Source organism: Triturus cristatus, chromosome 9 (genome assembly GCF_964204655.1).
Source record: "Triturus cristatus chromosome 9, aTriCri1.1, whole genome shotgun sequence".
Classification (NCBI taxonomy): domain Eukaryota; kingdom Metazoa; phylum Chordata; class Amphibia; order Caudata; family Salamandridae; genus Triturus; species Triturus cristatus.
In genome coordinates this window covers 1,102,001,126-1,102,015,871 of record NC_140592.1, presented here as the reverse complement: position 1 = coordinate 1,102,015,871, position 14,746 = coordinate 1,102,001,126, and the positions used below count along the sequence as shown (strand labels likewise).

Genomic DNA, 14,746 nt, shown 5'->3' with positions numbered 1-14,746 from the left:
CTTTCAGCCCAACGCTACCCAAAAGTGCTCCAAAATCCTTCCCTCCCTGAGGGCTCACCTCCCTGACCATGCCAAAATCTACATCCACCAAACCACTCCATTCCAGTATAGCCACTATGATGGCAATGCATGACGCCTCCCAACCCCCTTTCACCTCCGTAAGAACCTCCCCCATTGGATCTGCTGCAACACTCCCCCTTGAAGGGACCCTCCCTTGCCTAGTTAATCATATATGCAGGCCACCAAGTTCCTTTTCCTCCCTGCTGCTTCCTACCAATAGCCAAATATGTCTAAGCCAGACCAGTCTGGCCTGTCTCCTCCCTCCCTTGCACGCTCCTACTGATGGCTCCGCTCGAAAGCAACCCCTCCCACTCCCTGGGTGCGTGACAATCCCCCAGTCCTTCCCAGCTGGGAAAACCTCAAGTCCTGCTCCCCAACTGTCCCTACCCCCCTTCCCGAAGTGTCCCCTAGAGGCTCCACAGATGCCCTGTGCCTTCAGGAGCCCCTCCCACCTTGATTCTCTTCATACATGGGCGGCTCCTCTGCCGCCGCCTGCTTCCTGCTCTTGTCCGTAACTGCGGCCCCTTATACGTGCCTGCCGGGCAATGGGGCCACCTCCTCCTCCTCCGCCCTCCTGGACTGGCCTTGTGGAGACCCGCCCTCCTCCACTACCCTCTCGCCTAAAGGTGACCCGCCCTACTCCTACAACCCTCTCCTCCGGCCCTGACGTAGGCCCGTTCACCATGCTGGACCTTACCTCATTAAGCCCGGCCCTTGCTCCCAAAGCGGCTGCTCCACTTGATGCTGAGTGGTCTTGAGTGCTCACCTCACTCAATGCTGCTCCTGACGCCCGCCATGATTGTGGCAGGGAACAAGCAATTACGTCTGCCGCTCCCCCGCAGAACCCCCGCAAGGCTGGGAAAGCCGGGGTGGGAAACATTTTGCCGCCCACCACGTGATCCAAACTCCTGGCCTCTTTGGGCAGGCGCATCGCCTCCGCCACCATCCTGTTGTTCTCAGCCATCATAAGTACCTTTATTCCTACAACATTAATACCACTATCCTAATGCTCGCACAATCTAACCCATCAAAATGCCAGCAAAGATTACCACTGATATCTGACTACCAGCCACCAGGTCACCTGAACCTAAAATGGTGGCTGGTAGCCCAAGTTAACTCCCTAAATGTATGCTGGGCAACCTTTGGGCTATAATGAAGCCCAACACAAAATGGACTGCATCACCCTCCCAATCAGCCTGGGGGCATACTTCCCTTTGGTCAGCTGCCCCCCAAAACCTCTTTGGGAAGGAGGAATACAGCTGTATTCAGTTAAAGATTTAATTTAAAAATAAATTTAAGGATTGGATCCGAGACATGGTATTCTGGCAGGACCACATGTATTCCTGATAACTGGGGACCCCTTACGACATTCCTACTCTCCCATCCACTTGACAGGAACGACAACACACAGACTGATAAGGGGACAATTTCTTGAATTCTTCATTCATAATTACACTTATGGGCCCCCAGAAATGGGGTGTGAGCGAACGCCTATGAAAAAGGAGCGCGAAAACTCCGAAATGCGTCGACTAGGACAAAGCAAATAGCAAACCGTTGTGCTGGTTTCCACAATAAAGGTTGTGTCAACTCACCTGTTGGAGGAGTGCGTCCTCATTGCAGGGCAACTTGTGTGGTGATATTTTAGCGGCATGTCCAGCCGCAGAGGAATCGAACTGCCCGCAATTTCAATGCGGGACCGCTGGATTTGAAATGTGCGAAGCTGCTGGCGGCGCAACAGGGATTCAAATACAAACCAGAACACCGGCTTGTGACCCACTGGAGGGTAGCAAAAAACAGTCCTTTATCGGTTTGCTATGCACCAAATTCACTGGAGAATATTTACTTTGGCAGAAACGAACCACATTTCCAAGCAGTCTCCACTATGGTGTCGGGACACTGGAGTCCTTCAAAAGTATAAATATACACTGGGAATGATGGGAGCCAGATATGGGGTGTGAGCCAACGCCTATGAAAAAGGAGCACGAAAAGCTCCAAAACGCGTCGGCAAGGACAAAGCAAATAGCGAGCCGTTGTGCTGGTTTTCTACAATAAAGGTTGTGTCAACTCACCTGTTGGAGGAGTGCGTCCTCATTGCAGGGCAACATGTGTGGTGATATATATATATATATAGATATATATATATATATTATCTACTGGCGGTCGCCAGTAGATAGTTATAGTTAGGACCGTGTTTCCATAGGAAGTCTCAAAATTCTATTTTGAATAACTTTGGCGCCGGTTGACGAATCTTCGCGAAATTGTCAAAACTAATGGGGCGCTCCGCTCAGCTCCTACCCTGAAAGTCTCGGGGGGATTCGTCAAGCGGGGCCGAGAAAAAAGGGGGGTCGCAAAACGCATTTTCCCCATGCATTTTCCCATAGGACCTTTAGTCGAAGGTACAGCCCGAACGGCTGAACAGAATTACTTGAAATTTGGCAGAGAGGTATTCCTCAGGTCAGGGATGTGCCTTTTGCATATATGGAGTCAATCTGTTCAGTAGTTCCAGAGAAAATTGCATTAAAATGCACATACATATCTATAGCCGCGCACCGTGCGCGCACAGTGCGCGCACCCTAACGTGTGCGAGCGTAATTCTGATTGGTTGTAACATGTCAGTTAACGTTCGAATCGGTCGAAATCAGGAAGTGTCGGCCGCCATTTTGTTTGTTTTCAGTGCGAGAGTGGAAAAGGAAGGTGGCAAACGTGAAAAGGGGGCAGGGTAGAGAGTTCCTGATCCCCTAGCCTTGGTCAGGGGGTCCCTGAAGGACCCCGAAGGCAGAAAAAAACATTACATTTTTTTTTTTTTTAATCGGGGGGGTGCGCGCACTGTGCGCGCTGGGTGAAAAAACATAAAAAAAAATGTTTACAAAAATTAATACGTAGTTTATTGAAAAATAAATATATAAAAAAAATAATAATACAAACATAACTTAGCCTTTAAAAAACCATACGAATTCACTGAAAAAACCATAGGTTTCACACACGTTATAGTTAGGAATTAGCATTTAAAAAACCTTGCAAATTCACTTAAAAAACCATAGGTTTCACACATGTTATAGTTAGGTGGATATTTCACTCGTAAAAAACCAATGAAATTCCCCCGTTATAGTTAGTTGAGATAACTATAACTCGCGCGACCGCCACTCTATCACAAGGATGATGTCATCAGTGATGTCATCAGTGATGCCACTGACCATGTCATGAATGATGTAATATGTGACGTCATGAGCAGAGGATTGCGGGTGCGCAAGTTATAGTTATCTCAACTAACTATAACGGGGGAATTTCATTGTTTTTTTTACGAGTGAAATATCCACCTAACTATAACATGTGTGAAACCTATGGTTTTTTAAGTGAATATATATATATGCACATATAGATATATACACATATATATGTATATTTTTTTGAGGGGGGATCTTTGTAACTTTTTAAAAAAAATTGAAGAGTTTGTATGTTTTATTTACTTTATAATAATCACGATTAATACACATCAACGTTATACTTTTTATCTTATGTAAGAGTTAGTTAAGATTGTTTGAATTAGTAAGTCTTTCTGTTTTCCTTTTTTAAAAAGTTTGAAAATGATTATTTAATCTTCATTTCTACATTTTCTATATTTGAATATGCAGTCATAATAATGTATTTCGTTTAAATTTACCTTTTGATGCGAGTAGATGGCACTCTTGGATTGTTTTTGACTGTTGAGATGCTCAGCTGTGATCGATGCGCCTGTTCTATATATATATATATATATGTAACTTACTATAGTTATCTCCAGGGGCCTAACACGGGAGTTCATGCGGAGGGGTGAGGATCACGGCAACTTGCTTGCCAGCCACATCAAAGATCAAGGAGGCGTGGGGAGTAAGCAGGGACCAACCCACTGGGGAAGTACTTACGCTAGAGGGCCTGCGTTGTTTGGACTTGGAGGTCTGAGTCCTGACACACCCCTCGCCGGACTGTCACCGATGCCTCAACCAATCGCAGCGGGGCATGAGGTGTTTAAATGTGGGTGTGGACTGCACTTGCACTGTTTGGCAGCATTTGAGAAAGTCAGCAATTGACGAAACGCGTCATGCCATGGCCGAATAAAGAGCTTTTTACCTGTGATCCGCGAGTGCTTCAGCTTCTTGAGCAATCCTTAGGAGTGTGGTTTTGATATATATATATATATATATATATATATATTTTTTTTTTTTTTCACAAAACAATGGTGACAAAGGCCGTGCTTGCCGAAACGCGTCGGTTTTGACAGACTGGCTCTGTTTTAAAATAAATATCAATTGAATAGAAGGATTTCTGTGTGCGGCTAAAGTTAGTTGGAAAATTGATTTCGGCCATTGGACCGGCCCATAGCCTGCACCCGCCGCTGAGCGCTCCGGCTTCCTGACTACATTGTATGCAGATATATATATATATATATATATATATATATATATATATATATATATATATTTCAGACTTATTTGTGCTTTGTGGTGCATTGTGGGATTTGGAGTTACTAAGCAGTCACGTGTTTGTGGATTATTTAATTGCCAGCACGTAAGCACTTTGTCTACGCTTCCTGTCCGTGATCAAGGCTGACAACACGCCGAAACATGTAGGATGAAAGGAAGCATGTGTGCGGCATCGCTTTTGAATAAAGCGCTTCACTTTCGGAATGGGCCTCTATTCTTTGTTGCCTCTGATGTGTGGATTCAACGGGCTCCTCCGTGCCCATCAAGAGGCCGCCCTTAAGGGTCGGGGGCTTCCTGTACGGGGACTTTTTCTGTGGATTTAATTAGGAAGCATGATGTACTCACTGCGGCAAAACCTACAAAGGAGATGCTACTATTGCAAAATCGCCGTCAGCGTTGGAAGGGATTTGTTGGGGCTGTACATCCCTAACAATCATTCGTGAGTGATGAACTTTTTCAAGGTGACAACATTAACATTGTGTTATTCATGTATCAGTGACTGTTTCCAACTGGATATCAGATTGAAAGCACCATGATTCCGTGTGAATTAATGAACTCTTTGAACTAATCAAGCACTGTCCTTTCAATTTCAGACTTATTTGTTCTTTGTGGTGCATTGTGGGATTTGGAGTTACTAAGCAGTCACGTGTTTGTGGATTATTTAATTGCCAGCACGGAAGCACTTTGTCTACGCTTCCTGTCCGTGATCAAGGCTGACAACACGCCGAAACATGTAGGATGAAAGGAAGCATGTGTGCGGCATCGCTTTTGAATAAAGCGCTTCACTTTCGGAATGGGCCTCTATTCTTTGTTGCCTCTGATGTGTGGATTCAACGAGCTCCTCCGTGCCCGTCAAGAGGCCGCCCTTAAGGGTCGGGGGTTTCCTGTACGGGGACTTTTTCTGTGGATATATATATATATATATATATATGTTTTTTTTACAAAACAATGATGCGACGCACTCCAGATCCAGTTTAAGCTTTTATTTTATTTTTAGCTGTACCGGCTCACACCAACACGTTCCAGCCCTGCAAGGCCTCTGTCACAGCCTCGCAGGGCTGAAACGCGTTGGTGTGAGCCAGTACAGCTCAAAATAAAAGCTTAAACTGGATCTGGAGTGCGTTGCATCATTGTTTTGTGAAAGTTAATTAAGGGCTTGGATTCAGCCCCATCGCGATTGCAACCGCAGTTGTGCACGCTGCTGGTAGGATCCGATTGTGTTGGAATATATATATATATATATATATATACATATTCAGCATAGGGTTATCGTTAGCTTCGAAAATAACCATACTGCACTCCCAGGGGAAAATTTCATTCAGCTTTTATTCTTGAGTTCACATCAACGCGTTTCGATGGCCTCTTGCCACCTTGTTCACGATAGTGCAAAGTCATTCGTTTCATTTTTTTATACAGACATGTGACGTACACGACATAGATGAGGGACTAACAAATTATTTTGTCAACATGTTGGAAGAAAGATAAAAAAGCTTCCGCCATTTTGGAATGTGTTACCTTGCGGTACTATTTACACATTTTAACACATTTGCATTATGAACAAGTGTTCCAACACAGTGTTTTCATCGGCTTAAATCGCTTTCAATTATTTATACATGTACTTTCACAACCACATACAAATTAATATGTATACACACTAAAATTAAACCTTTAAATATTTGACATTTCAAACTTTTTCTCAAGATAAATAGCCAGTGCTATTGATTATCTCGTTTTATTTATAAGGTACTTTAACTTTTTAGATGTAAACATTTACACATGATCTCAATAAAGTGCTAGTGCATATATATCTCCTCTGTTTACTGTTGTCCATCTTGTAAACTTCTACACTCAATCTCATTAAAGTGCCAGTGCGTATATATAAACATTTTTTCACTTGATCTCTATAAAGTGCTAATTCCTGTATACCATCTGTTTGCAAAGTGCTAGTGCTTCAAATGCAAACAAATTCTTCTTCATATCGATAAAGTGCTAGTGCTTCAAGTAAATCAGTGCAAACTACCAAACATCTAAAATATATTTAAAAGGTTTTAAGTGTATACATAATTCCTACCTAACTCCAATAAAATTTACATAGGTCCCTCTTAAAACAAATAATTCATTGAATACACGGCATCTTTTTCTTTTTCATTCTTCTCAGTTACTGTGACTAATATCATTCTCTTTAGCAACTAAAACATTCCTCAATATAGACAAGTGTGTAGATCTTCATCCACATTCAAGCCCTGTGGTTCTTTACAGTCAAACTCGACGTTTCTAGTTCACGGAGTTCCTTTTCTCGATCCCCTCCTCTTTTTTTCTTTGGGATCTCTGCAATACAACTATATTGTAGATCTGTTGGATCACTCTGATGGGATGTTTCAAAATGTCTAGCGATTGGATATGTTCTATCTTTATTTACAATCGCTCTTCTGTGTTGCAGGACTCGCTGGAATACTGGTAAGGTGGTGCTCCCTATATACATCTTTTGACAGGGGCATTGCAAGGCATAGACCACAAAACTGGACCTACACGTTAGAAAGCCTCTAATTTTAATAGTTTTATTAAAAGATGTTTTAAAATGCGTCCGATTCACTCCGTGCTGGCACGCCTTACATTTAAAACACTTCCTAAAACCCATTTTACGTGTCAACCAAGTGGATTGTCCCAATTTTTTACTTTAAAAAAATTCACTGCTCACAATACGATCCTTCAATGATTTTGATTTACGGAAACTGATCTCTGGATGTTTTTTCACTTTTGGACCTAGTATGGAATCATTTTTTACTAGATACCAATGTTTATTTAAAATCATTCTGACTTCTTTATGATTTTCATTGAATGTGGTAATAAACCTACAGTCACTTTGCCCTTGTATAAAACTCCTTTTCTTCTTCTTCTGTTCTGATTTTGAAGGTTCAAACAGGACTTTCTTCCTATCTAATTTTCTTGCTTTTGAGGCTGCCCCTTCTATTATATTCTGTGGGTAACCTCTTTGTAGAAATCTTTGGCTCATTTCCTCTTCAACTTTTAGATAATCTTCTAGGCTGCTACATGTTCTCCTGGCTCTATAAAATTCACCAAAAGGAATACTTCTAATTAAAGGGGCAGGATGGGCGCTCCCAGCATGTAAAATCGTATTTCCTGAGGTGGGTTTCCTGAAGATAGTAGTTTCTAATTTTCCTTTAGCAGCTCTTACTCTTACATCTAAAAAGTCTATGTAGGATTTACTATATTGTCCAGTGAATCTCAGGTTAAGTGTGTTACAATTTATCTCATTAATGAACATTTCAATTGACGCTTCCGTGCCCTCCCACAGCACGAAAACATCGTCGATAAATCGTACCCACAAAAGTATGTTGGCATTCCAATGTTCTAGGGATGGGCCTCTGAGCACCTGCTCCTCCCACCAGCCAAGATGTAAACTGGCATAGCTTGGGGCGAAGCAGGTGCCCATCGCCGTACCCTGTTCCTGTTGGAACATTTCTTCTCCAAATAAGAACATGTTCTTAGTTAAACACCATTGCATCATTTCTAAAATCATTTCATTTTGTTTAAAAAACCTCAAAGATCTTCTATTTAGATAAAATTTCGTTGCTTTTAAACCATCAGTATGCCGTATGCTCGTGTAAAGAGTAGTAATATCAAGTGTTAACAATAACATGCTATTCTCATCCCATTTAATATCAAAAATACACTTCAAAAAATCAGTAGAATCCTTAATATAGGAGGTCAAAGTCTTCACTATAGGGTTTAAAAAATAGTCTATGTACTTTGAGGTATTTTCAAAAAGACTTCCACAAGAAGAAATGATAGGTCTTCCCGGTGGTGAAGCGGCATTCTTGTGGACTTTGGGAAGCATATAAAAAACTGGGAGAATTGGATTATATTTTTTTATAAATTTATACTCATCCCAGTTTAGTAAATTCTCTTCTTTCCAGACTTCTAATCTGGCCTGGTACTTTTCTTTAGTCAGTATGAACTCTCGCATATCGATCCTTTTATAGCATTCAATATTATTTAATTGAGTAAGGGCTACTTTCTTATACAATTCTCGTCCCCATAATACTATATTGCCTCCTTTATCAGAAGGTTTCACCAGCACACCATCATCTTTGATTAATTTCTCCACCGTTTTCTGTATAATCTCCTTTTTAGGATCTCTTTTCTTTTTTTGTTCTGCTAATTTATTATACAGTAATTTCAGATTACTTGTGACATTCTCAGAGAAAATATCCAAGTTATCTCGTGCTGTTTGTGGTAAAAACTTGGACCGTGGTCGAAATGGTGTGTGATCACTACTCAATAATTCATATGCTTCTCCTTTGTTCAAAGTTTCTGTCTGCGATGAGTCCGTTGAAGAACAATCATTCTCTCTATATAGTTCCATTAAGTCACTAAGAGTTGCAGCATCTGAGGTATTTAAGCCACTTGAATTTGTAATTTGGGCAATTTGTGTCTGATTCGTAGGGGTTTCTCCAGGTCGCTTATTGGCAAACAGTTTGGCAAGTTTTAATTTGCGTACGTATTGATACAAGTCCATTCTACTATGGGGATAATTAAATTCATTATCATCACAATATGATAACCCCAATTCCAAACCAGATTGCTCCTCTGCCGTTAAATTGATGGTACTCAAATTTATAATGGTCTTGTTTTTCATTACTTCATTGATTTTTTCGTATGCGAACGCATTGAGTGTTTTGCTTGCCAGTCTGATGCTCCTCCTATATCCTTCTCCTCCCCTTCACTGTTTCCTCTTCCTACACCTCTTCCCCTTCCGCGGCCTCTCGAAGGTCGATGGTCCGTTTGCAATTCCATTTGTAAAAAACGGAATTAATCTGTAACTGCCAGACGAACATCGCTTTGCCCCTTTCTTCTTTCCTCTTCCGGCTCCTGTTCTGAGCCTGTATCGGAGCTCAGCTCACTATATGTGGCATCTTGATGTATTACAGCCCCACTTTGAATTTGCTTCCGTCTGACAGAGTCAAATTTTTTGGCGAAGGTATATATTCTTCCTGCCTCGTAATCGAGTCGGTCCCGCGTGAATTTTGTGGCTTTTCTATCCTTGATGCGCTTCTCATATTTTTCTAAACGTGTTTTTAAGTCCGTTTTAAATTTTTCTATTTTGCTTTTTTCTCCATGTTTCCCAAAGATATCATTTAATTCCTTAATTTTTTCCATCACTTCCTCACGTTCCCTCTCAGCATATTTTAGTAATATATATACATATATATATATTCATGTAAAAGGTGCTCAGATATGAGGCCGCACTCCGCTGAACAGGCTGGTTCACACCATTTTAATAAACCATGCAGCTTCCCTTCTCGTCGTTAAGTCCCTCGGCCTGACGCGTTTCAAAGCTTTTGTGCTTCTCTTCAGAGGCCTCCGCCAGGATTCACAGTTCATTGCCTTTACACGCCACCCCTCTGCATGCTCTTAAATAACTCTCATTGGCCTCCGGTGTGCCTTTGTAATTAATCAGTTCTCACACTGCATGCTGGGGCACGTAGTTGAAATTGGCATATTTTAACCCTCCAGTGGGTTTGATTCCTGCCGGTTTTAATTTGGAACAATTTTTCAGCCCTCCAGTGGGCCCCAGATGGGATTCTGTATGGCTGAATTATTTCGCCTGCAGCGCCGATAAAGAGATGATTGATATCACTCTTCCGGACCTTCCATTGACGGTGCGTCGCCCCCACGGCCGGAGCCGCCGTGATTACATTCATGTAAAAGGTGCTCAGATATGAGGCCGCACTCCGCTGAACAGGCTAGTTCACACCATTTTAATAAACCATGCAGCTTCCCTTCTTGTCGTTAAGTCCCTCGGCCTGACGCGTTTCAAAGCTTTTGTGCTTCTCTTCAGAGGCCTCCGCCAGGATTCACAGTTCATTGCCTTTACACGCCACCCCTCTGCATGCTCTTAAATAACTCTCATTGGCCTCCGGTGTGCCTTTGTAATTAATCAGTTCTCACACTGCATGCTGGGGCACGTAGTTGAAATTGGCATATTTTAACCCTCCAGTGGGTTTGATTCCTGCCGGTTTTAATTACTTTTCAGGGTCAGTGCTGGTCTAAAAGATGCAGCACTGGGTTCTCTCCTGATAACAGGTGAGTAAATCGGAATTCGTAGTTCAACTGATTTTAGAGGAATATTTGTACGTTTCAAAAATGGACACTTAGAAACTTTTCTGGTGAAAACCACACAATGGATTCCTATGGAAGGAAATACAAGTTACTGGTAAGTACGCTTAGAATTACTTTTCAGGGTCAGTGCTGGTCTAAAAGATGCAGCACTGGGTTCTCTTCTGATAACAGGTGAGTAAATCGGAATTCGTAATTCGGCTGATTTTAGAGAATATTTGTACAATGGTGAAGGAAGGGGGCGGGGCCTGAGGTGACGTGTGCAAACACGCCCTGTGGCGCGTTTTAAGTTGGGGAATTAATTCCTCTTCAATCCAGAGGTCCCCTGGGGGCCAACTAGCCCACCAGGTACCTCCAGTATGCGCCAGGGAGCTGCGTTGCAGAGAGGTGTTCAGAGGCCACGCCTCTTTTTACAACACTCTGCATCCAGCGCGCCTCCTCCCGTTTTAAAAAAAATATTTATTTTTTTTGGCCTTGGGGGTCCTTGTGGGACCCCCTGAGCAGGCCTAGGGGGTCAGGGTGTTTCTACCCTGCCCCCTTGTCGCGTTTTGCGCTTTTTTTTGTGGTTTTCTTGTGCCTCGGTTCTACCGAGGCACAAGATGGCTGCCAACACTTCCTGAGTCAGAGTGTTGGCAGCCAATTAGCATACAGCTCATGCTCGGGAGGGTGCGCGGATCCTCCGACGCCATAGATATATATGTACTTTTAACTCTAATTTTCTCAGGAACTACTGAATGGATTTACACCACTTAAGCAAATGGCATGAGTCTGAGCTGAGGACTACCTCTTTGCCAAATTTGGTGTAATTCCATTCAGCAGTTCGGGCTGTAGCTGCGGCTAAAGGTCCTAAGGGAAAATGCATGGGGAAAACGTATTTTGGGACCCCCTTTTTTCTCTGCCCCCGCTTGGCGAATCACCGTAAAATTTTCAGGATAGGAGCGGACCAGAGCTGGCTAAAAGTTTTGAAAATTTTGCGAAGATTCGTCAATCGGCGCCAACGTTATTCCAAATAGGACGTTGCGGATTTCCTATGGAAGTGTTGGAGTATATAAATGACTACACATGAGAGTAAGTTATTTGAAGAGTGGGTGTATAAAAGAGTGTCTGTTCGTCTCAGTGATTGTATAAGACAATAAGTATGTGTTAGTATCTGCATAAATAAGTGATGTGATGTGTGGATAAGTAACGCAGTTGGTGTGTATAACTGTATACATGACTAAATGGGTATGTGATTGATTCTTTGCATGATTGACTAGGTGTGTGAGTAACTCTATGGATGAGTGGCGGACTGTGACTGTATGTATAGGTGTATGAGTGCATATTATAGTACTGTATAGTATAGTGAGTGGATGTGAGTGTAGACCTAGAAAATAGTGGGTGGTATGTAGCATCTGGCATTGTTGCGTGTATGGTTTCAAAAATAGTAGTCTGTATTTTAGAGTGCATGTATCAACGTTTATATTAGGCCATCAGTATGTGCATCAGATTATCAGGTGGATGATGTCATCAGTGATGTCATTTGAGATGTCATCAGTGATGTGTCTGTCCATGTCATGAGTGATGGAATATGTGACGTCATCACCAGTCCATTGCGGGTGCGCGAGTTATAGCTAGCTCAACTAACTATAACGGGCGAATTTCTCTGGTCTGAGTCAAATGTCCAACTAACTATAATGTCCCTGAAACCTATGTTTTTTTCAGTGAATTTCAAAGGTTTTTCAAATGCCAATTCCAAACTATAACGTCTTAAATGTTAATTTCATATTTTAATATTTATAAAACCTACCTATATTTTTTCTATTTTTTGGTAATATTTTGGAACTCTATTATCCTTTTTTTTTTATTTGAAAAATATGTAATGTTTTATATCTTCAAAAAAAAGTATGTATATTGTTTTTTTTTTAGAAACCTGAATTCCCGTACCGGTAGTGTACTAAGCTCCATCAGCACGCGAATCCTGCCATATTGCTAAACTCGTAAAGGATGCGCATTTCGTATCCGACGGGTTCATGGCACCGCGTCCCACGTAACATCATATACATATGTGGTCGCGCCAGCGGCTACTTTGGTATGCGACGGGTACGCAGTATCAAGTCGCGCCTTACGTCATGTACGTATGGGGTCACGCCTGCTGCGCGTTGTGTATGCGACGAGTGCACGCTGCCAGGCCCTGTGTTACGTCATAGACATATGGTGTCGCGCCGGGTACGCCAGTCCCTCATTTATTTTTGTCTCAAAACTATATCTAAATAAGTTTAAAGTGTATATGAGAACAAACTATAATCTAAAATATTTTAAACATTTATATATTTCTAACTGTAATAAACTCAAAATTGCGTTGGGTGCGGCCTCCTTGTGCGCTCGGTGCGCGATTGGCATGTGACCTTAAAGAAAAGCATTTGATTGGTTCATAACATTTCCCATTGTAACAGTTGGAGGACCCCACCCATTTTAGTCATTCTCTCTACAGCGTTTGATGAGAGACTCCCCTTCTGCTTACAGAGCTTTTTTGAAAACGTTTTGCTATGTACACATCTTACACTACACACAACATACAACCATCATCTTCATCAATATTCATGCTCTGTAAAGTAGCCTTCCACCTGTGATAGCCATGCATCTAAAATCTACATAACAGAACTTTTCCCCACTGCCAGAGGTAACATGGTTGCATACGCTGTCCACAGTACAATGTAATGTGCTACGGCCCAGGGGCAGTATCATGCATAGATAATGAACACACGGACACAGATAGATAGTGGAAGTGGGTACGGGCACGTGCGCTCGACTCCTTTTTCTTACCAGGGTCACATATCCAGTGACGTCTGTGCTGAATGCGTGTGGGGTGAGTGTAAACCAGCCCTCAGGGAATGGTTGCTGCTAGCATCAACTATAACAGTAATCATTTGATCACACACAGAGATTCAATAATAAAAGGGTCAATAGTTTGTGCTGCATTAAGGTAGGGACACTAGATGTGAAGTAATACAGAAAAGATTCTATCGTAAAAGAACCATAACTTGTGCTATACTGAGATACAGGCAGTAGATCTGAAATAATACACAAAAAGATTGTATCATAAAGGGTCCAACAGGTTTAGTGCACTCAGATAGCCACATCAAAAGCATTCAGCATGTGCACAGCCAGCGATGATGCGTGCTGCGGGCGGGCTGTACTAAGAGCAATGTCTGTTGCCTACAACACTATATCATCTGCAATAGCGACTCGATCTGAATTGTAAACACTGCTGTCTTCAGTGTAGGCCAGAGAGCGGTCAGCAAGGGCCCACGGCCACGTGACGATGACTTGAGCTGTCCTGTTTGCCGTATGCGAAGCAACAAAAACCGTGTGCAGACCCTGCGATGATGCGTATGCGTGGTGCGGACAGAGCGCACTAGAGCAATGTCTTTTGCCTACAGGACTGCGTCATCTACAATAGCGATGCAATCTGAATTGTGAACACTGCTGTCTGCAGTATAAATTGAAGGCAGTAGTGAGCACAATCTTCCATGAATACTTTTTCTCACTTCCTCTTCACAAAATACAACAACATAAATTAAACAAAACTCTGCAATAAATAAATCTAAAGAATTCGAATTGCGATCTCTGTTGTCCACTGTGTAAATTGTTATTCAGTGTTCTTTACCACTAACAAGAAGAATTTGGTCATTGTACTAGACCTATAAGTCATCTTAAAAAAGTTTTTCAAGCAAGTATACTAAAAGGCTATTGTGTATATTTCAATAGACGTTGTAGTTAGTTGCCTACTGGATTCTGTAATTAAACAATCACCACTCGGTCTGAATTGTGAGCCCTGCTGACCACAGTGTAGGCCAGAGGCAGTGGTCATTAACGCCTCACAGCCACGTGCCGTTGGATTCGAAAGCACGGAGTTGGTTGCACCTGATAGGAGGGGGTACACACAAATCATCACAAACTTTAACTTCTGACATCCTCAATCACAGAATCAAGACCCCGTTTCACTGTTCCGACCTGCTGTACCACGGTGTACTCCACTCACTGCAGTCAGCCAAGCCCAATAATCATGTGCAGCAGTTAGCTACGGAAGCACAGAGTCTGATGCA

General features: G+C 42.4%; 1 pseudogene; it reads right to left on the bottom strand.

Moving 5' to 3' along the window:
* LOC146799436 (uncharacterized) overlaps positions 1 to 9,060 on the bottom strand; it is a 49,624-nt pseudogene extending 40,564 nt beyond the window's left edge.
* Between the last annotated feature and the right edge of the window lie 5,686 nt (positions 9,061 to 14,746).